This window comes from Anolis sagrei, chromosome 4 (genome assembly GCF_037176765.1).
Source record: "Anolis sagrei isolate rAnoSag1 chromosome 4, rAnoSag1.mat, whole genome shotgun sequence".
Classification (NCBI taxonomy): Eukaryota; Metazoa; Chordata; class Lepidosauria; order Squamata; family Dactyloidae; genus Anolis; species Anolis sagrei.
The window spans coordinates 28,355,349-28,377,752 of NC_090024.1; the positions used below are offsets into that span (position 1 = coordinate 28,355,349).

Sequence of the window (22,404 nt, forward strand, 5' to 3'; positions counted from 1 at the left end):
TGCTTGTGGGTAAACAGTATTTCTTGCTGTTTCTTTGTCAGTGTTGATATGGAGATTGTCTGGTTTGCCTACTCTGAAACATGCAACATATAATTGTCCTTCTTTAGGGGTCTCTTTCAAATCTATGATACTATATCTCTGGGTATAAAAATTAAATATATTTATCTATATCTATGGCTGGATGGCTCTTTGTCAGGAGGGGTTTGATGACGTTTTCTTGCCCTGGTGAAGAGAGTTGGATTGGATGGCCTTAAGTATTTTCTGTTGGTCAAGGGAGTTCTGTGTGGGAAGTTTGCCCCAATTCTGTCATTGGTGGGGTTCTGAATGCTCTTTGATTGTAGGTGAACTATAAATCCCAGCAACTAAAACTCCCAAATGCCAAGGTCTATTTCCCCCACACTCCATCTGTGTTCATATTTGGGCATATGGAATATTTGTGCCAAGTTTGGTCCTGATCCATCATTGTTTGAGTCCACAGTGCTCTCTGGATGTAGGTAAACTACAACTCCAAAACTCAAGGTCAATGCCCACCAAACCCTTCCAGTATTTTCTGTTGGTCATGGGAGTCCTGTATGCCATGTTTGGTTCAATTTGGTTCAATTCCATCATTGGTAGAGTTTGAAATGCTCTTTGATTGTAAGTGAACTGTAAATCCCAGAAACTACAACTCCCAAATGACAAAATCATTTTTTTTTTGAGTGATGGTCACTCCTTGGATTATTAGATGTCTTGTGTCCAAATTTGGTGCCAATTCGTCCTGTGGTTTTTGAGTTATTTTAATCCCACAAATGAACATCACATTTTTATTTATATAGATTATTGTCATTGTACACTGTACAGTGAAATTAAATGCTTTCCCCAACACACATCACAAAAACAACACAACCATCCCTCTCCACTGCAACCACCACCTCACAGCCCCCAATTCCACATCAATTCAAAACCATGGGATTCAGTATAGTTAAAGCTCTAGGATAAATGCTATACCCTACACTGTATGCCAGATTGTAATTTTTTTTAAAAAGAGAATATGCTGGGTGAAATGTATCCTTAAGAGTGTTCTGAGCTTTCTTAAGGCTGTGGGGCTTATAAAGTTCTTCCAAAAAGGGGAGAGGGCAACCAATGATTCTCTGTGCAATACTGGTGACCCTTTGGAGCGCCTCCTTATCTGCCACTATACAGTTACCAAACCATGCACAGATGCAGTAGATTAGGACACTCTCTATAGCACAGTGGTAGAAAGTCACCAGCAGTTTTTATTCAATTGTTGGTTCTTTAGAAGTATCGGATAGTACAGTTTCTGTTGGGCCCCCTTAATCAATGCTGCTGCAGGGGTATCCCAGGTCAGATCCCCCTTAACAGTGACATCCAAGAACTTCAAACAGACCACTCGCTCCACTTGGTCTCCATTTATGACCAAGGGCTGGATTTCCGGTCTATTTTTTTAATGAATCAATACAGCATATAAATGGACATAAAGATATCAAAATAAAAGTGAGAAGGTGAAAATCTAAACAAAGTGTCTCACTAAAATACTAAAGTGAGACACAGACACCATTTTAAGGAGCTTCATTGCATACTGACCAAAGATGTCAAAGTACATGTAGATGTCCGGTTCAATCTCTGTAATTTTTTATTTCAAATTAACTGGGAGAGCAGCAGAATAAAAAAAGATATCTATTTGAGCACTATGGGAGCCTTGTGGTAGTGCCAGAGGCATGACTGTCAGAATGGAGCTGGGGAAATGGTTTGACTTGCTATAAGTCATCCTTATGTAGCTTAGGCAGAGTTGCCATATATGTGCAAGGAGAGAAGGAAAAAGAAACTATACAAAAATTATACTTTATAGTAAAAACAAGATTATCAATACAGTGACATCTCATGTTACCTATGAGAAGTTGCTGTATTGAGACCATATCCACCAGCCATCCTGGCTGAAGAGTTATAGGAGCTGTAGTCCAACCCTTGCCAATAAAAGCCATGTGTTATTCACTCCTAATGTAAACTGTTTTGACCCCTGATTTATGCCCTTTTTATGTCACATGAACTTCTTGAAGATGTAACTTTAAAAGGCCCCCCAAGGAATTATTGCTAGGGTTGACTCAATACAGAAATATGTCTTTACACATGGAGCTGGCAATCATATAATGCTAAACAACCACTAAATGTTATAACAATGACTTTCATCATGCTGCACTTCTACTCTGGCATAGATTTCAAGATATGTTCAGAAACTTTTTAGCATTTTAAATTAACCACAACTTAGGTAAATAAACTGTAGGTAAATAGGCTCGCCTTAGGATCGCCAAATGTTGGGAATGATTTTAAGGAACACAACAATATTAAATAATAACAACACACTGCAGAGTTTAAACAAGCCAGCTTTAAATCATAGTTTGTGAAGAAAGCTTGTTTTCAGTTGATCAAGATTGTGCTAACCTCAGTTTGTAATAAGCCAGTATGCAAAATGGTGCTTAATTTAAAACTCAGTAGAAGTTTCCAAACTTCTCATGCTGCTGTTTAAGGCGTGGGAGGGAAATGTGCAAGTTGTTATAAGATAGCTCAGTTTTATAATCCAAAACTGTGTTTTGGAAACAATAGTCTTCCATATTTTGAATGCAACTTCTTCTGTCCTTCACAAGTGGCCATGCTGCTAGGGATTGTTAAAATGTCTTAGTCAAAAACTTCTGGAGGGACCACAGTTGCCAGCTCTCTATATAGATAAGCTAGTGTTTGAATGCAAATGTTAAAATTGTGCCCTTGGGTGATTATTTCTATTCATCCCTGACTAATATGTGTTTTCCCCCAAAATAATGAAGTTTAAAACAGCTTTTACTTGTTTTCTAGGAACTGTGGCAGCTGCATACTATCCATCATCTTTTAGCCATCTGGGAATGTGGTCACATTGACAACATAGATCTTCTGGTTGTTTCATCTGAAATTAATGCTCTGTGCACCTTGGAATTCAGTTATCACAAAAGCAGAAAACTGAATTTTATTTGAAGGGACAACATCTGTACCCTAGGTTCTGTAATAACACTGCAGTATTCTACAGAATGGACAAAGTATTGGAGGAAAGTGTCATCTGGTGCTATTGTCTTTCATAATAATGATCAGTCCTATCAATGTGTCCCTTCCATGCAGTTCCTCAAACTGGTGAAACGCACGCGCGCGCACACACACACACACACACAAAATTGAATAAATCTATCTATTTATCTGCATGGATCTTCAAGCCCAAGAGCCAATCCTATTTACTGGCTGCATTATGTTAAATTACATCAGCACAGCTATGTATGGCTGCCCCATTCTACACCATAATTGTAGGACTCTGTGTTGTTGGGAATCACTTGTCTGTACTGTAAAACACCCTCATGCAACATCCTAAAAAGCATAGCCACTTGTATGTCATGGTTAAGCTAGTGTTTCACTGCTTGCACAATCCTGATTGGGTTACTGCCCATGGGCAACATAAAAGGGTTTGCACAATACTATTTGCACCAATGTAAGATGCAAAAGGATTCCCTCCTGAATGTCTTAAATGTTCCAACTGCCAGCAATTCTCGTTGACCATATACATGTAGAAAAGTCAACAGTATAGGCTAAATGAATGAACCAAGTGAGGTTTAGGTCTTTAAAACGACATGACTTCATGGTTTCTAGGTATAGCTGAGAGTTTCATGGTTTTTAGGTATAGCTTTTCCTAAGAGCATTAGGAAAAGGTTGCAACTACTCTTTCAACTATTATTCTTCCCCCTTACCTCCATTGCTCAATCTGTTAAGTTATGAAGAATTTCCCGTAGTACTGATGTGGGATTTGACAGCTAAACAGGGTATCAGAATTTAAAATTGTATTAAAAACCTTTCTTCTGCCAATTTTAAACTATGCATTGTTGTAGGATTTTTCGAGCTATATGGCCATGGTTTAGAGGCATTCTCTCCTGATGTTTCGCCTGCATCTATGGCAAGCATCCTCAGAGGTAGTGAGGTCTGTTGGAACTAGGAAAAAGGGTTTATATATCTGTGGAATGACCAGGGTGAGACAAAGGACTCTTGTCTGCTGGAGCTAGGTGTGAATGTTTCAATTGACCACCTTCATTAGCATATAATGGCCTGACAGTGCCTGGAGCAAACTTTTGTTTAGAGGTGATTAGATGTCCTTGTTTGTTTCCTCTCTGTTGTTGTGCTGTTGTAATTTTAGAGTTTTTTAATACTGGTAGCCAGATTTTGTTCATTTTCATGGTTTCCTCCTTTCTGTTGAAATTGTCCACATGCTTGTGTATTTCAATGGCTTCTTTGTGTAGTCTGACATGGTGGTTGTGAGAGTGGTCCAGCATTTCTGTGTTCTCAAATAAAATGCTGTGTCCAGGTTGGTTCATCAGGTGCTCTGCTATGGCTGATTTCTCTGGTTGAAGTAGTCTGCAGTGCCTTTACGTCCCTTGATTCGTGTTTGGACCCTGCTTTGTCCTGAATTAATTTGATATCCCATTTGACCCAGGTCTTCCTGAAAGGCCCGGGTCTAATGGGATATGTGGCCCGGGGGTCAGTCCCCATTGCCATCTCGCTTCTTTGGGCTTCCAAAAGTCCGGAGGAGCAAGAATGTGCCCACCCCTTCCCAAAACCCTAAATGTATACCCTAAAACTTATCTTAAAAAAGGGAGGGGATGAGGAAAATCCCTCGTTCCCCCTCCCATTTCCTCAGGCACCATTTTGGCAAGGCAAGAGAACTTTACAAGCTGTCCCAGTGTCTGCCAACCACATTTAGGTAAGTTTTAGGTTCTAATTTTTAGGTTTGGGTGGCTGGCTGCTATCCCTATTACCATCGGGGTAGGATCTGGCCACCTCTGAAGGAAAATCTGGGGTTTGGGGTGGGCTGTGTGCCCCCCAATGTGGGCGAAAACAGGTTACTTTAACCCATTTTTACCCACATTTTCCTGCTGTCTGGAAGCACCCTGAGGTTTTCAAGGTTCATAGGGGGAAAAGCCCTATTGTGCAAGCAGTTATCTGTTTGCATGACATTGGCCATCCTTATTGTTTATTTTTAACCTGTGAATTTTAACATTGTTACAATCTCTGTAATGAAACACTACTTTCCTTAATACTTAATACGTGTTTATGTATAACGTGAAAGGCCACATCTTGTAATAAATTATTCTTGCTCCCAGTTAAACATGGATAAACAGTATACCCAAACCTTCAGCTCTTCTTCACAAAATGTTATAATGGAGTCTCTTTCTCTTGGAGAACCAGCGTGGGTAGTGGTTTGAATGTTGGACCAGAATATGACACCAGGGATCACATTTCCACTGAGCAGTCAACACCTACTGGGTAACCTTGGGTAAGTCACAAAGAAAGCAATGGCAAACTTTATCTGCATAAATGTTCCTGACAAAACTCTACAATAGAGTCTTCATAAACTGGAGACATATTGAAGAAACACTCGTACTCTACACAGACTAATTATTGCATCCAGAGATTTCTAATTTGGGTGTTTATTTCACAAAAGCTATACATTTTTCTACATTATGTTACTTCACAAAAGGTGTACTGAAAGGGCAAAAAGGAAACATATTAGTCTGTGTCCCTCCCCCCCAAAAAATAGCAAAGAAGAACTGAAATGGCTGTCCTTGGAAATTAATTACTAGACATGTTGACAACTCGAGGCATTTGACTTGATATAGAAGCTGGAAGGAATATTTCAATCACCAAAAAACACATTGGTAAAAAAAGAGTACAACATTAATTTGATTTAGAGGCGATGTAATCAGGCAAAAATAACTGCATAGTGGAAATCTTCTAATGAAGAGGTTTCACTGTGGTGGCCAATATAAGCCTAGGTTACACTGCACCCAACTGGGGAAGAGAAAACGCACATAATATTCTCCCATATGGGGGAAAAAACTCTACTCCAAGGTTGAATTCTCTTGGCTTTCCATATGTTTTTGTATTACACCTCCCATATTTTAGTTGTAGCTAGGAAGATCTGCAGCCCAACACCCCATTCCTGTTCTACACCAGAATAAACAAAGAGTTCTAGCCTATCTTTTTCTGTGACTTATGATTTTATGAGTCAAATAATATTTTCCTCAAAAGTGAAGATGTAATCCTCAATCTGCAACCTGGAGTAGTACAGTTAAGAAACAGATGTACTGAAATAAGCATTAAGTCTCTATCAAGGACCAAGTAGGATAAGCTAAAACGGCTGATCTTCCAACTAAAATATGTGATTCATCCACATAATTAGTTATAATTCATAAGGATTACAGATTTCCAGAGGTCCAACTATTGGTCCTCCAGAAGCCCTAGGAATTCTGGGAGCTGAAATCCAAAACACCTGGAAGACCAAAAGTTGGGTTTTGCTCCAGATATTGTTGGGCTGCAACTCCTATCATTCCTCACCTTCAGCATTGCTGGCCAGGACTGATGTGAGTTATAATCCCAGATCTGGAGAGCTACATGATTCCTATTCCCAATCTTTTAAAAAGTGTTTCTGCCAAAAGACTAGCATGATTTCTACAGATGGAGGCTTTGTCACATTAACTGCTTAGGAGTTGTCTTCCTGTCAGGAGATGTCTCAATGTGGATAAGGCTGACCAATTTTGTATTTCAACTTTTAAAAATAAAGCTGTTGACAAACAAAAATAAAGCTGTTGAAAAACGGTCTCACCAAAGATTATTGAGTAATACATGAATAATGATATAAAATGAAGGGGGCCCCTTAACAGTCCACAGCTGCTCAAAGAACAACAGTCAATGAATATAAATACACAGGCTGCCCTACAAAGGAGGGAACTAAGAAGTCAAAGCCCCAAAGATTTGAAAAGGAATCAGTACTTTTAGCTATATTCAATTAACAATCTGAAGTTATGGGTTACCAATGAAGTGGCCAAGTTGTCAGATGATTCTGGCAGACAGAAATTGTGAGAGCACCAGACTTATCTCTAGATTGGGTCAATTGCCAATAAATTGGCAAACATGGTTCAGCGCACAAAGGAACAAAACATCTTAATCACATGTATTTTGATTATGTCTAAATGGATGGCCTGGAAAGAGATTTTGGGGCCATGGTGAACTTGCCTAATCTCACCAGGCAACGAGTTCCAGAGCCGATGGGCCACAGCAGAGAAGGCTCTCTCCCTCATCCCCACAAGTCATATGAGTCCCCACAAGTGAGTGCATTATTTATGTTTTGGACTAAATATAATAAAATTGGGAGAAGAGGTATAAGAATAAAATGGTACTTCTTCTCAAATAATCATGTTTAGCACCAGGACAGCAAAAGCAAATCACAGTGGATATAAAGGACTCTCTGGGTTTTCTTGAAAATCCTTCTCCTCCTTCTAAAATGCCTGGAGGCTCTAAAAACAGCAATGTTCATGAAAAATGGTCCAACTCTCCTTTTCCCTCCAGTCTGTAATAATACTGTTGCAGTTGTGCTTGTATATGCATCCTGTTTTGTACTGAAGTCATCCATTCCTCACCTCTTTTTAATAACTTAATCCAATAAATCTTTTGTCATAATTGCATGCAGAGTATGAATACCTCTCCTTAGTTTTTTTCACAAGTAGAAACATTCTTAGGGGGAGAGGGGAATGTCTTGAAGCAAATAAAGCGATTTAAAGTAAATTAAGATGTAGATTCTACCAGGGAGAAACATGGAATTCACAGAGGCAGAAAAATTGAAGTTGGGTTTGACAGACTGAGTGGGAGGAAACTTATGCTTGAGCTGTGCAGCACTTTACTAGAAATGTGCAAGTAATTGGCACCTGGAATATCAGCTATTCATTCACGTAGCCCCAAACACACAAAGCCGGAGTTGGGTGCTATCAAAAGAAAGTTCAATTGAATGAGAATTGCACTAGCACGGGAGTTATCGATTCCCACAGAAGATCTATCGTACTCATAAACACAATGTTACTGTTTTTATTGTCACTGCAACAAAATTTTAGAGCTCAATAATATCCTTAATCACAATCTTTAGAAACAATTTTTATCCATTAAGGTTTATGAAGCCCCTGAATTCCATAAAGTACAGTAACCAAAATAACTTAAGAAGTATTTAAGGGGTCCAAATATTGAGGGGACCAGTTAATGACTAAAAGTAATATCATGAAACTAGGACATGGAGGAATGGCTTCAAACTACAAGAAAGGAGATTCTATCTGGACATTAGGAAGAACTTCCAGACTGTGAGAGCTGTTCAGCAGTGGAACTCTCTGCCCTGGAGTGTGGTGGAGGCTCCTTCTTTGGAGGCTTTTAAACAGAGGCTGGATGGCCATCTGTCAGGGGTGCTTTGAATGCAGTTTCCCTGCTTCTTGGCAGGGGGTTGGACTGGATGGCCCACGAGGTCTCTTCCAACTCTATGATTCTATGATTCTCTATCTAGGATTCTTGTCCCAATGAGATCTGTTTTATGAGATCCATCTATTTGAGCTGCAATAAACATAAAAAATCAATTAATAAGGAAAAATTCTCACAACTTTATCTTAATGCTACACTTTTAAGAAGTATTATAGAAATAAATTAGATACTGTCAGCCCTCCATATTCACTGGGGTTAGGCAAGGGGGGGGGGGGGGGCTTTTAAAACCTTTTTAACACTCCAGCATGACCCTATAGTCAATGCCTTCCAAACACTGACCATGGAGTCGTACCGGAGGACCTAGAGGTTCACAGACATAACATTTAAACAGAACTGCAAATTGTCAACCCCACAAATGTAGAGGGCCAGATGAAGTTTGGTTACTTTTAGATATTTGAGGAATGCAGACTAAGTAGGAAGAATGCCATCATTCATAATATGTGTTTTATTTTCATTAAGAAAGTTATTCAGTCTTACTAAGAAACTGGCACTATTAGATGCTATATTAATAATTATCACCAGGATGTATGAAACCTTTTTTATTTATAAATGTGTGAGTTATAAAAACAACATCATTCTCTGTGTTGTCAAAGGCTTTCATGGCCGGAATCACTGGGTTGCTGTGAGTTTTCCAGACCGTATGGCCATGTTCCAGAAGCATTCTCTCCTGATGTTTTGCCCACATCTATGACAGGCATTCTCAGAGGTTGAGGGATCTCTTCACTTTCAACAGAAAGGAGGAAACCATGAAAATGAACAAAATCTGGCTACCAGTATTTAAAAAACTCTGAAATCAGGACAGTAAATACAGAGCAACACCCAAAAAAGCAGGGGAATTCCAGACAAGAATGAACTGGGGCCAGCTAACATCTCCAACAAAGTACAGGCAGCAACCAGTCAGGCATTGAAGCTGCAAGGCCATTAAATGCTAATCAAGGTGGCCATTTGCAACATTCACACCAGCCTCAAGCAGACAAGAGTTCTTTCGCCCACCCTGGACATTCCACAGATTATATAAAACTTCACTTGCCTAGTTTCCAACAGATCCCTCAACTGCTGAGGATGCCTGCCATAGATATGGGTGAAACGTCAGGAGAGAATGTTTCTGTAACATAGCCATACAGCCCGGAAAAGTCACAGCAACCCAACATCATTCTCATTAGTAGTGTAGGAATAATACATTTACTTACAAATGTTTTTCCCTTTTCCAACTCATGTATCTTATTTTTAATTTATTTATTTGGAGTATTTATACTCCAGTCTTCAAACACAAATGGTCCCAGAGTGGCTGACAATTTGTTGATCTAACAGCTCCCTGCCTGCAGGCTTAGAGTCTAAATAAGACAGGTCACACAAGAAAAAAGGGATAATGGGGTGGAAATTAAGTTCAGCAGTCTCTAGCTGTTTACTTTCTCTCTCAGCCCCTTCTACTCTACCAAATAAAATCCAGATTATCTGCTTTAATCTGGATTATATGGCATTAAGACTCATATAATCCAGTTCAAAGCAGATAATGTAGATCATCTGCTTTGATAATCTGGATTATATGGCAGTGTAAAAGGGGCTTCCAAAACTACAACAGCAACAAATGGAATACAGAGGGATAGGAATCTTATTGGCCAAGAAGGAGTTGCTCTTTGGTTTACAAAAAACTCTGTTGAATCACAGAACAGAGTCATAGAATCATAGAGTTGGAAGAAACCTCCAAGGGTTATCCAGTCCAACTCCCTTGTCAAGATTATTCCAAGATTATAGTACCCAAAACTGGACACAAATTTTCAGATGAGGCCTAACCAGAGAAGAATACAGTGGTACTATTGCATCTAATGGAACTGCGGTGGTCAGGCCCCTAGCCAGAATTTTGATTCAGTGGGAGGGGGGCTGAGTTTGATCCGGGGGGTGGGGGGCTGAGGATCTACCCTAGCAAACCTTTTGTATTTTTATTCCAATACTCCCATGCATATGGGACATATTGAGCATGGTGATCAGATCATGATATGAATAACATAACAGTTTAAATAATGTACCAGTAAGGCCTTCTCGCAGACCACCCTGAGAATTTCGGAGGGGGGGGGTGAAGCCCTTCAAGCCCCCCCCCCCCCCAGCTACATACCTGGCAGTGGTGCAATCAGTTAAACCCTTATGACAGTTGAACTGCCGACCTGAAGGTTGGTGGTTTGAATCCGAGAGATGGGGTGAGTTCCCGTCTGTCAGCTCCAGCTTCCCATGTAGGGTCACGAGAGAAGCCTTCCACAGGATGGTAAAATATCCGGGTGTCTCCTGTCAACATCCTTGAAGACGGCCAATTGTCTCACATCAGAAGTCACTTGCAGTTTCTCAAGTTGTTTCTCACACAATAAAAAATGCTTCTCTCAACCTACACAATGAACTAGTGTAAATTTGCTTTATCTCATAAATACAAATGCATCATGTTTTTTCCACTGTTCTCCATACTCTAATAAAGCCTAGCTATCAATATTATGATCCAAGTGTTTATAGAAAAGTAAGCATAGTGTCCTAAATGCACGGAAATATATTGCTCCAACCAATGAAGACTCGACCACTACATTCAGACAGTGTTTGTCAGTGTTTCAGTGTCTTACTCAAACAACAAGCTTTGTCTCATCCATCCCCTACTTCCCCCATAAGAATGAAAGATAGTCAGCATTGTACATGGGAGAAAGTTCATAATCACATCCAGAGGCACCATTAGGATGTGAATGAACACATGCACAGCTTTGCTAATTCCACTGTTTTATGAGCTACTACCCTACCTCAACTAGGACCCTGATTTTTGCCTGTATTATAGAAGTTGGAAAAAACCACACCTTGCCACACAGGAAAACACAATTCTGACAGGGCTGCTGTGCATTTTTCAGGCTGTATGGCCATGTTGCAAAAGCAATCTCTCTGTTGTTTCACCCACTTCTATGGCAAGCATCCTCAGAGGTTTAGAGGTCTATTGGAAACTAAGTAAGTGCGGTTTATATATCTGTGGAATGTCCAAGGTAGGAGAAAGAACTCTTGTCTGCTTGAGGCATGTGTTAATGTTGCAATTGGCCACCTTGATTAGCACAGAACAGCTTAGCAGCTTCAAGGCCTAGCATGTTGCTGTATGGGGGAATACTTTGTTGGGTGGTGTTAGCTGGCTATGATTGGTTCTTGTCTGGAAATCCCCTGCTTTTTGAGTGTACCTCTTAATGTACTGTCCTGATTTTAGAGTTTTTTAATACTGGTAGCCAGATTTTGTCCATTTTCATGGTTTCTTCCTTTTTGTTGAAATTGTCTACATGCTTGTTGATTTCAATGGCTTCTCTGTGTAGTCTGACATGGTGGTTGTTAGAGTGGTCCACAATTTTTGTGTTCTTAGATAATATGCTGTGCCCAGGATGGTTCATCAGTTGCTCGGCTATGGCTGACTTCTCAATCCTGATAGATAGCCACCCAGACTCTGTTTAAAAGCCTCCAGAGAAGGAGACTCCACCAGAATATTCCATATATTTTATTTCACAAAGCATCTGACAATAGAACCAACCATTTCCATCCTCATGTTCCCTCGCTGGGCTCCATTTCTTCATATTCTATTTGCCACTGCCATACCATCAAGAACTTTTAAATCACTGACAGCCCTAATAAATGTTCTTCTCCAAATTAACTTAGTGCATCCCCTACAAAAAAAAAGCTACTCACAATAAATTTCTAAGTACAAGATCAAGAACCTTTAATTAGCTGGAGATGTCAAGTGAAATATCAAATAGAACCCATCACAACCTTTCGGCAATGGCTTATTCCAATTAGCAACTTCCTCTTAAAGAAAGCTTGTAGCAGGACCAGGAGCCAATCGCGTGGCATTACCTCTCTGTTTCCAAAATGGAGACTGACATCAGCTCTCCCTTTAATGGAATTCATACTTTAAGCATTACCAGACACAAACCAAACCTAAACCTATTCCAAAGCAAAAACAGATTTTCACATTTTAATCTGGCTATCCCTTTTCTCATTGAAGAAAAATCCCTCGTTTTTTATAAAGAGATTGTCTGCTTTGCTGAGTCAAGCAACCAAGCTAAGACAACAGTTTGATTTACATTGCTATATGCCATTTAATGTGCTACTGTATATCTCAAAGGTCGTATTTAAACATTTCCTCTCCTTCTCTCCCTTCATCTATCTTACTTAAATGTTGCCCCCCACATGAATCTACCTTGAAAACACAGATTCATAACACATGCACCACAATTACATTTGCAATGTTTATATCCTATCTGAAACAGCATCAATTACACTGACAAGAAAGATGAAGAGCTAAGAAGTACAATAACCCCTCTCTCCAAACAACCAATCTATAATATGCTTTTGGGTCCCCAGCAGAGCACTTGAAAGCATATTTCCATTCAAATATATTGAGTAACTTTAAGCACTAACTCACCCCCCTCCCATCCAAGATGTCACATATTTTTGCAACTTCATTTGCATTCAAAGAGCTATTTAATCTATCTTCTACTCAAGGACTAGTGACATCATGCTTGGCTCTCTCTGCCAGAGTTTACTTCTGCTAAAGCTTCAGTGCATTAATGTTAAAAGTCTGCCTTCAGTAATGACAGCCATGGCACAATAGCACCACCGGTGTAGTCATCACACCAGATATGCATATTTCAGGAGGCTGCTCTGTGGAGAATGAATGAGCCCAGCGCAAGAGTACATTTCCAGAGAAAGAGCCTGAACATTCGTCAGCAAAACAAGACCCGTCCTAGCAGGAGAGCAAAAGAGCCGGGGGACTGCTTCGGAGAGCAAACAAATAAGGAGGTCCAAAAATATTAGATATATGTGCCTAAAAAGCTTGCAGACAGTTAGGATATACTTAATTTTTCTTTACTGCTTTTTAAACACCACCACAGGCTGAATATTTACAAGGATTGGACTAAGAGAGAAGGAGAGCACCTGCATATTCTCCCCTTCTCTCTCTCTATGACTGATCCATTCAGGAAAACAATCTGACATTTCTTCTAGGAAAGAAAGAAATTCATGGCAGTGAAGCCCACATGGTGGTGATGCCATATCACTCAGGGGCTTCCAGGACCACAGTCAGTTGCCAGGACCACAGCCAGTTCCCAGTTGCTGAAAACCAAGAGGAGCAGGCAGCAGCTGTCAACATTAGTAAACAACCTGGCTAACTCTCCAAACCAGTGTTTCTTATCTGGGGGGGGGGGGGTCGTGATTCCTGGGGGCCCATGAGGGGTTGTCAGAGGGGTCACCAAAGACCATCAGAAAACACTGTATTTTTTGTTGGTCATGGGGGAAGTTTGGTCCAATTCTGTCATTGGTGGAGTTCAGAATGCTCTTGGATTGTAGGTGAACTATAAATCCCAGCAACTACAATCCCCAAATGTCAATGTCTTTTCCCCCTAAAATCCACCAGTGTTCACATTTGGGCACATTGAAGATTTGTCCCAAGTTTAGTCCAGATCCATCATTGTTTGAGTCCACAGTGCTCTCTGGATGTAGGTGAACTACAATTCCAAAACTCAAGGTCAATGCCCACCAAACCTTCCAGTATTTTCTGCTGGTCATGGGAGTTCTGTTTGCCAAGTTTGGTTCAATTCCATCATTGGTGGGGTTCAGAATGCTCCTTGATTGTAGGTAAACTATAAATCCCAGCAACTACAACTCCCAAATGTCAAGGTCTATTTCCCCTAAATTCCACCAGTGTTCACATTTGGGCACATTGAAGATTTGTGCCAAGTTTGGTCCTGATCCATCATTGTTTGAGTCCACAGTGCTCTCTGGATGTAGGTGAACTACAACTCCAAAACTCAAGGTCAGTGCCCACCAAACCCTTCCAGTATTTTCTGTTGGTCATGGGAGTTCTGTGTGCCAAGTTTGGTTCGATTTCATTATTGGTGGAGTTCGGAATGCTCCTTGATTGTAGGTGAACTATAAATCCCAACAACTCCAACTCCCAAATGACAGAACTAATCCCCCTTAATCTCACCAGTATTCAAATTTGGGCATACTGGGTATTTGTGCCAAATGTGGTCCAGTGAATGAAAACATATCCTATTTACATTACGATTCATAACAGTAGGAAACTGATAGTTATGAAGTAGCAGGGAAAATAATGTGATAGTTAGGGGTTCGCCACAACATGAGGAACTGTATCAAGGGGTTGCCGCATGAGGAAGGATGAGAAGCACAGCTCCAAACCCAAACTGCAAGCTTCCTGGCCTGGCCACTTCTGCAGTGCCAGCCTGAGGTGGCGAGAAAGGACTCCCAATTCTCTCCACCGAAGAAGGCACTGCCAAAGGAAAGTCTCTGTCCTCTTCTGGAAGCTGGTTCCCTCCCTGAGCCTGCCTGTGATCTGAATTGGTGTGCCTGAATATACCGACCAAATAATAATGACACATGTGCCCAGACGCTTAGTGACACATGCACTGCAGCGCACGTAGCAGCGACAGCAAGCCATTTGTCCCAAAGCTGCCGAGGCTCCTTTGCTTGGCTCTGGGCGATGCCACAAGCCCAATCCAGGGACCGGGAGAGAAAGGAGCCCAGCGAAGGGAGCCCCTCTTGCTCCAGGCCGGCCTTTGCCCTCCCTCCCTCCCTCCCTCCCTGGGCACCAAGCAAGTTCCTTCTGCCCCGGCTCCTGGCATTGGCTCCTCTCCTAAGAACTGCGCTCCAGCCAAAGAAGCCCTCTCCGTCCCTTCTTCCCGGGACTCCGACTCCCTTCTCTCCTTTCCCAGAGTCTGGAAAGGATGCGAACTGGAGCGGAGAGGGATGAGGCAGCTTGGAGGATGCCAGGCGGGACTTGGAGGCTCTTCTCCTCTTCCTCAGCCAAAAAAGAAAAGCCAAACAACCCGAGGGAAGAGAGAGCGCGGCAGGGAGCGCGACCAGGCAGCCAAAGTCTCCCAAGGCATTCCCGAACCCCAGATCCTGGCCGGCTTTGGCTGCCCCCTTTGCAAGGCTTGAAGGGGTCCCGAAGAGCAGAGGGAAAGGGAGAAAGAAGGGTGGGAAGAGACCCAAGAGGAGGGAAAACTTACTTGCCAAGAGGAGGAGGCGAAGGCGAAGGCGCAGGCTGCGCTTCACGGGCTCCTGCGGCGCATGGTGCAAGGAGTCCCCAAGTGGCTAGCTGGCTGGCTGGCTGGCTGCTGGGTGCCTGCCTGTGACTGGGCTCAGCCAAGCGCTCATCCTGGGCTCTCGGGGGAGCTGGCGAGCCCCATTCAGGCATGCTCAGTCGGCTGACCTTCACAGTGTGGAAAGAACCATCGAGAGAGGGAAAGAGGGGCGGAAGCCGAGGGAGAGGGAAGTGGAAGCGTCCATCGCGGAAGGGAGCTAAAAATAGAGCCCGGCGAAGGATGGGTGGGAGGAGAAGGGAACAGCTGGGGCTTAAAGAGGAAGCATCCCGCCCGGAGGAGAGCAGAGCAGGGCTTGCCGGAAAGGAAGGCAGAGCTGGCGCTGCAAAACACCAGCCTCGGAGCATCTCTCTACCTCCTCTCCTGGAAGGACAAGGTGCACTAGGAACAGTCCTGCTGCCCCAGAAATGGTTTGTTCCTATGCTCTCTCTTGACTGGAGCCCATGTGCCACAAATGCCCATTACATAAAAAGGTGGTTTCATAACACCTGGAAAGCACCTGGAATTCAAAAACAGAGGCTGGAGAGCCATCTGTCAGGGGTGATTTGAATGCAATATTCCTGCTTCTTGGCAGGGGGTTGGACTGGATGGCCCATGAGGTCTCTTCCAACTCTTTGATTCTATAGGGCAATTCCAGACAAGAAACAATCAGGGCCAGCTAATCACCTCCCAACAAAGGATTCCCCCAGGCCATAAGAACTCGGATTTTGAAACTGCTATGCCATTAAATGCAGCAAAAGTATGACAGCTGGGACCCAATGCTGGTTGCATAACGCAGGTCAGAATTACACTCGCACAGCGAGCGAGAGATGCTGGTGCAGGGGTCCTCAATCTAAGGCCCGGGGGCCAGATGCAACCCTCCAAAGTCATTTACCTGGCCCTCATTCAGGATCAACCTAAGTCTGAAACGACTTGAAAGCACACAACAACAACAACAATCCTATCTCATCAGCCAAAAGCACGCCCAAACTTCCCATTAAAATACTAATAAGTTTATATTTGTTAAAATTGTTCTTCATTTAAATTATTGTATTGTTTTAAGATATGTGCAGTGTATAGGAATTCATTCATTTTTTCCACTTATAATCCGGCCCTCCAACAGTTTGAATAGTAAGAAGCCAGACCTTGAGAATTGCTAGGCCATTAAATGCTATTTATTTCCAATAATTGTACCCCACCCCTCTCAACTCAGGGCAGCATACATCGGCAACAATTTGATGGTGGGACGTAGAGGGAGATACATTCAGACAAGTAAGCTGGGCTGGAACCATATAGGGCTTTATAGTTCAAGACTAGCACTTTGAATTGTGCTCGGAAATGGACTGGCAACTAGTGGAGCTGACACAACAGGAGTACTCAATTGAAACATTCACACCTGCCTCAAACAGACAATGCTTCTTTCTCCTGCCCCGGACATTCCACAGATATAAGTCCGCCCCCCCCCCCCCCCGAGAATACGTCCAGTTGTATCCAACTCTGGGGCTTAGTGCTCATCTCCATTTCTAAGTCAAAGAGCTGACATTGTCTATAGGCACCTCCAAGATCAAATGGCCTGCATGACTGCATGGAGCACTGTTACCTTCTCAATACCTACTGATCTACTTACATTTGCATATTTTCAAACTGCAAGGTTGGCAGAAGCTGGGGCTAGCAGCAGGAGCTCACCCCGCTCCCCAGATTCAAATCTCCAACTTTTTGGACAGCAAGTTCAGCAGCTCAGTGGTATAACCCACTGTGTCACTGGGATATAAACTCAATTTTCCTAGTTTTCAACAGACCTCACAATCTCTGAAGATGCCTGCCATAGATGCAGGCAAAACGTCAGGAGAGAATGTTTCTGGAGCATGACCAGACAGCCCGGAAAAACTCACAACACACATGAAATTCATTTGCTTTTCTTCACCGTCACCCAGCTGTGACTCTGCTCCTGTTGCTCATATTCTGAGAACAAGGTTTGCATTCAGTACTTAATGTCTCTGAACCTTAAACCTCTTACCAAGGGAGACACAAAGCTTTGAAATAAGATGAGCTTTTTTCCCCAGCGAGTGGGGGATGGAGACAACGACAGTACAGATGTTCTTTGGTTGTTCCATTTACATCCAGATGGCTTTTGCCAAGCTATTAGGTTTTATCAGCATTCAAACTGTAAAATGGTCAAACCTATGTACCCACAGATTCTCCAACATGATCACTAACTCCATTGCCTTGAAAGAGTAAGGATTATAGGCCAACATAAATAGGAGCATAGTGTCTAGATCAGGCATGGGCAAACTTAAGCCCTCCAGGTGTTTTGGACTTCAACTCCCACAATTCTTGGCCTCAGCTGAGGGGGGAAAAGGAAAGGGTCCATGGCCAGGAATAGTGGGAGTTGAAGTCCAAAGTACCTGGAGGGCCGAAGTTTGCTCATGTCTGGTCTAGAACCAGGGAAGTCAAGTTATCCTTCTATTCTGCCTTGGTCAGACCACACCTGGAAGACTGTGTCCAATTCTGGGCATTGCAATTGAAGGGAGATGTTGACAAAATGGAATGTGTCCAGAGGAGGGCAACTAAAATGATCAAGGGTCTGGAGAACATGCCCTATGAGGAGCGGCTTAAAGAGCTGGGCATGTCTAGCCTGCAGAAGAGAAGGCTGGGAGGAAACATGATGAGGGCCATATATAAATATGCGAGGGGAAGTCCTAAGGAGGAGGAAGGAGGCTTCTTTTCTGCTACCGTGGAGACCAGGATGCGAAACAATGGCTTCAAACTACAGGAGATTCCACCTGAACATGAGAAAGAACTTCCTAATCATGAGAGCTGTTCAGCAGTGGAACTCACTCTCTGCCCTGGAATGTGGTAGAGGCTCCTTTTGAGGTTTTTAAACAGAGGCTGGCTGGCCATCTGTCGGGGGTGCTTTGAATGCAGTTTTCCTGCTTCTTGGCAGGGTTGGACTGGATGACCCACGAGATCTCTTCCAACTCTATGATTCTATATCTGGTGCGCATCTGATTGGAGAAAGCTAATACAGTGAATGTCAAAGCAAATATACAAATTTATAAACAGGATCAGTTGGGGTTTTGTCAAGATCATGATGACCTTTGTCAAGCAAAAATGTCAGAGAATGTGGGGTTTCTGGAATTTATCCTGAAGATGTTGGGGGCAGGCATATCTGATGGGAAAGTTTATGCCAGCAACAGCATCACTATCTATACTAGGAACTAGTACACTTGACAATCAATATTGTTTTATACATAGGAAATGTCCATAATTTTCTGAAGACCAAGACTGCCTCTAGTAGCAGATGCTGGAGGTGACTACAATGACAATTACCCAGCTATTCCTCCTGAACCCCCTCTTCCAATTATGTTCCTGTTACAGAACAGGAAGACCTACTTGTTCTGGGACTCCACGGTCCGCACTTTAAGGTACAGTAAACAATGTTTTTGGCACCATCTTGCCTTTGCCTGAAGCAGCAAAAGAAAAGAAAAAAAACTGGGTCAGCCCCAGCAAAAGATGGAGTCTAGGATGTCAATGAGAATTGTGTCATTGAAGGCTTTCATGGCGGGAATCACTGGGTTGCTGTCAATTCCAGAGAAGACGCAATCAGGGCCACCTAACACCTCCCAACAAAGGATCTCTCAGGCAGCAATCGGCTAGGCTTTGAAGCTACGAGACTATTGAATGCTAATCAAGGTGGTCAACTGCAACATTCACACTTTTCTCAAGCAGACAAGAGTTCTTTCTCATAAACTAGACATTCCACAGATATATAAACATCACTTGTCTAGTTTCCAATAGACCTCATAACCTCTGAGGATGCCTGGCATAAATGTGGGAAAATATCAGGAGATAACGCTTCTGGAACATGGCAATACAGCCCAGAAAACTCACATCACTGAGAATTGTTTGACAGAGAAGGCTAAAGATATTGTAACTCCCATGATTCCATAGCATTGAGCCATGGCAGTTAAAGTGCTGTCAAACTGCATTAATTCTACAGTGTAGATGCACCCTCTGTTAATGAATTGTAAGGTTGCATAACAGGACATGACAAGAACGTTCCTATGACTATCAGGCTTCACTGCTGTTCCAGTGCACATGCTAAGGTGCATGAGTCACTTTGTTAGCTGCTCTATCTGGCTATATAACAGCAGCCCCATACTGAATATGTACATTCCTGAATTGCTCAACCTTAATTCTCACAGACACAAGTCAACTTACAAAGTCCTCAACAGGATTCTGTATCATGTTAGAGAGTTTTTTAAAATTTCATGATACATTTTCTGCTTTTTGAATAGAAATTTAATACCCTGTATTTATTTATTTATTTATTTACGACATTTATATGCCACCCTTCTCACCCCAAAGTGGACTCAGGGCAGCTTACAAGATATATATATATATATATATATATATATATATATATATATATGTGTGTGTGTGTGTGTGTGTGTGTGTGTGTGTGTGTATATATATATACACACACACACACACACATATATACATACACACACACACACAATATATATTATATTATTAGCATAGTGCAATATCAGTATTAAATATTACTATATTGTACTATACCATTATATTGTAATATTATTAGTAATATTAAATATAATATAACTATATAATTATAATATCATATTATTAGTAGTAGTAGTATATTGCATTACATTATAAATATTATATGTATATACAAAATATTACATTACATTATATTATTAGCATAGCACAGGAGACAAAATGGAACTGTCCCTGGCCCACTCTCTCTTCTGTAAAGAAACATGACAACATGGACAGAAGAATACGTCATGTTTGTCTTCGTGTTCTTAACAGTTACTTTTTGTAAAACAAATTGCAGAATTCTTCAACCAAAAATGTTGGTAGCAATTTCTTGATGAACAGAATTTTGCAAGTCACATGCATGACTGTGATCCTTTTCAGTGTAGCCAGTTTCATTACTTGCAATGAGGGATTCTGACATCAATGTTGACATTGGATTCTATATATGGAATGGGACAAAATTCTGCCTTGTTCTTCATTTTAGGAAGTAAAACACATTGGGTCTGTCCTGTCTGGGCTAATCACTGATATATTCAGTTCAAATTATATAACTGTAGATCTAAATATCTGGAATACATCAATGTGTATAGAAATTACTCATTCTCTCATAATTGCCCACATTGAATTTGAGAAATGGGGATTACAGTCCAAAACATTAAGAAGAGAAATCATTCCTTATGGCTGTAACAGGCAATAATACTAGTAAAGACTAGTCTTACCTAGTACGCATAAAGCAACTTCATGTGATGTCCTATGCTGTCTCTGGGACATATGATTCAGGGAGAAATAATGTTTTAGCCTGAAGTCATTTCCAGTTTCATCAAATCTCTTGTATAGCCTGAACAAAGGAGTCACTTGAATGTCCTCTTGAAAGGGTTCAGTGAAATCCCTTGGCTTTCATCTAGACTCCAATCATCCCATTTCATTGTTCACATTTGACACAGACATATCATCAAGTATTTGAAAACTGATTCTCGTTCTTTCTCCACTTTTGGTTAAAAGGCTAGACGTCTGCTGTAGCATATTGGCTGGAGAAGTACATTTTTTGTAACTAGCTGGTAAGAAAGTTGCTTTGGAGAAAAGGAATCCATAACAGTCAGTGGACTTAGGATGAAGTGGTAAGCATTGACCTAGATAACTTTTAAAAACATCTGCACATGTTCATGGACTACAGGTGTAAGGGTGGCTTATAGCCATAACACCTACATGGAAATTCAGAACTTTGGGTGGGTGGGGGGGGAAGTATTGAACTCCCAGAATCTTGCAGCTGCAAGTTGTCCATGTACTTCATGATCTTCTGGAGACTTTCCTGTAAACCTAAATCAAGGGTGGGCAGAGTCAGGCCTATAGCCAGGATTTTGACTCGGGGGCAGGGGGGCTGAGTCTGAGTGAAAGAGGGTCTACCCTAGCAAACCTTTTGTATCGTTACCCCAATACCCCCATGCATATGGGATATATTGAGCATGGTGATCAGATCATGATATGAATAAACATAACTGTTTAAATAATGTACCAGTAAGGCCTTTTCGCAGACCACCATGAGAATTTCGGGGTGGGGGCTGAAGCCTCCCCCCCCCCCGGCTACATGCCTGGGCAGAGTGTGATGCCTGGGCTGCATTTCACCAAATTGTTGGCTCCTGCAGGGCCATTTAAGGACCATAAGCTAAATCCATAAATTCTCAAGTTCCATATATCTGTAGGGGATATGTTTCTGAACTTAGTCTAAAAGCGGGAAACTTTGTATAATAGTGAACCCCATTGAAATGAACAACACTCATTGGAAGTTATCATAGAGTTGTCTTAAATGAGCTAAATAAATTCTAGAAAGTTATCCTCTGTAGGAATTTGCTAGGACCTCTACAGTGACTCACAACTGTGGTACCCAGCTCTGAAGGACGTATTTTACATCTGTCTTGATTTACATTGCAGGAGACATTATCTGCAAAAGTATCTGCTCCAAGTCTCCTGGAAGAGGATCTACTGCAGCAGAGGAGGAGTTGGTGGCATTTTTTTTTAAAAAATGGCTGAAAATAAATATTTTTACGATGTTCCTTATCATGCTTGGTTTTATGAGAAATGCACAAACAGTGCAACTCAAGTGTTGGTTCTATGACAGAGCAGTAGATGCAGCCAATGAGGCATCAACAGTAGCTTCTGGTGAGATCTCAAGAAAAAGATGAAGACAAAGAGTTTGTGAAAAAGAAAGAACATGATCTTTTTGAGCTGCAAGAGTTACAGTAGAAATTGGACCAGCTCTTCCGGACATCTTCATCCCAGCAAATAGCAGCAGTGCCATCTGTTCACCAGTCTTTTCTAAGAACTATGGTGAAAACTGTCAGAAGTTTGTCTTAAATTCTCCAATGGCAGCATCTTC

The 22,404-nt window shown here is 41.8% G+C and overlaps 1 protein-coding gene and 1 long non-coding RNA gene across 3 annotated transcripts in view; one reads left to right on the forward strand and one right to left on the reverse strand.

The window, feature by feature from the left end:
* Positions 1-15,476, reverse strand: part of OXR1 (oxidation resistance 1) — a 279,731-nt gene extending 264,255 nt beyond the window's left edge. For both annotated transcript variants that reach the window (XM_060775765.2, XM_060775764.2), the window contains exon 1: positions 15,393-15,476. The gene's annotated coding sequence lies outside the window, so the exon portion shown is untranslated. The remainder of the gene's footprint in view (positions 1-15,392) is intronic.
* Positions 15,477-15,659: 183 nt separating this feature from the next.
* LOC137096913 (uncharacterized) lies at positions 15,660-22,075 on the forward strand. Its single transcript, XR_010909797.1, has 3 exons — positions 15,660-15,895; positions 21,033-21,148; positions 21,960-22,075. It is a non-coding gene; the product is annotated as an uncharacterized lncRNA (long non-coding RNA).
* Positions 22,076-22,404: the final 329 nt, after the last annotated feature.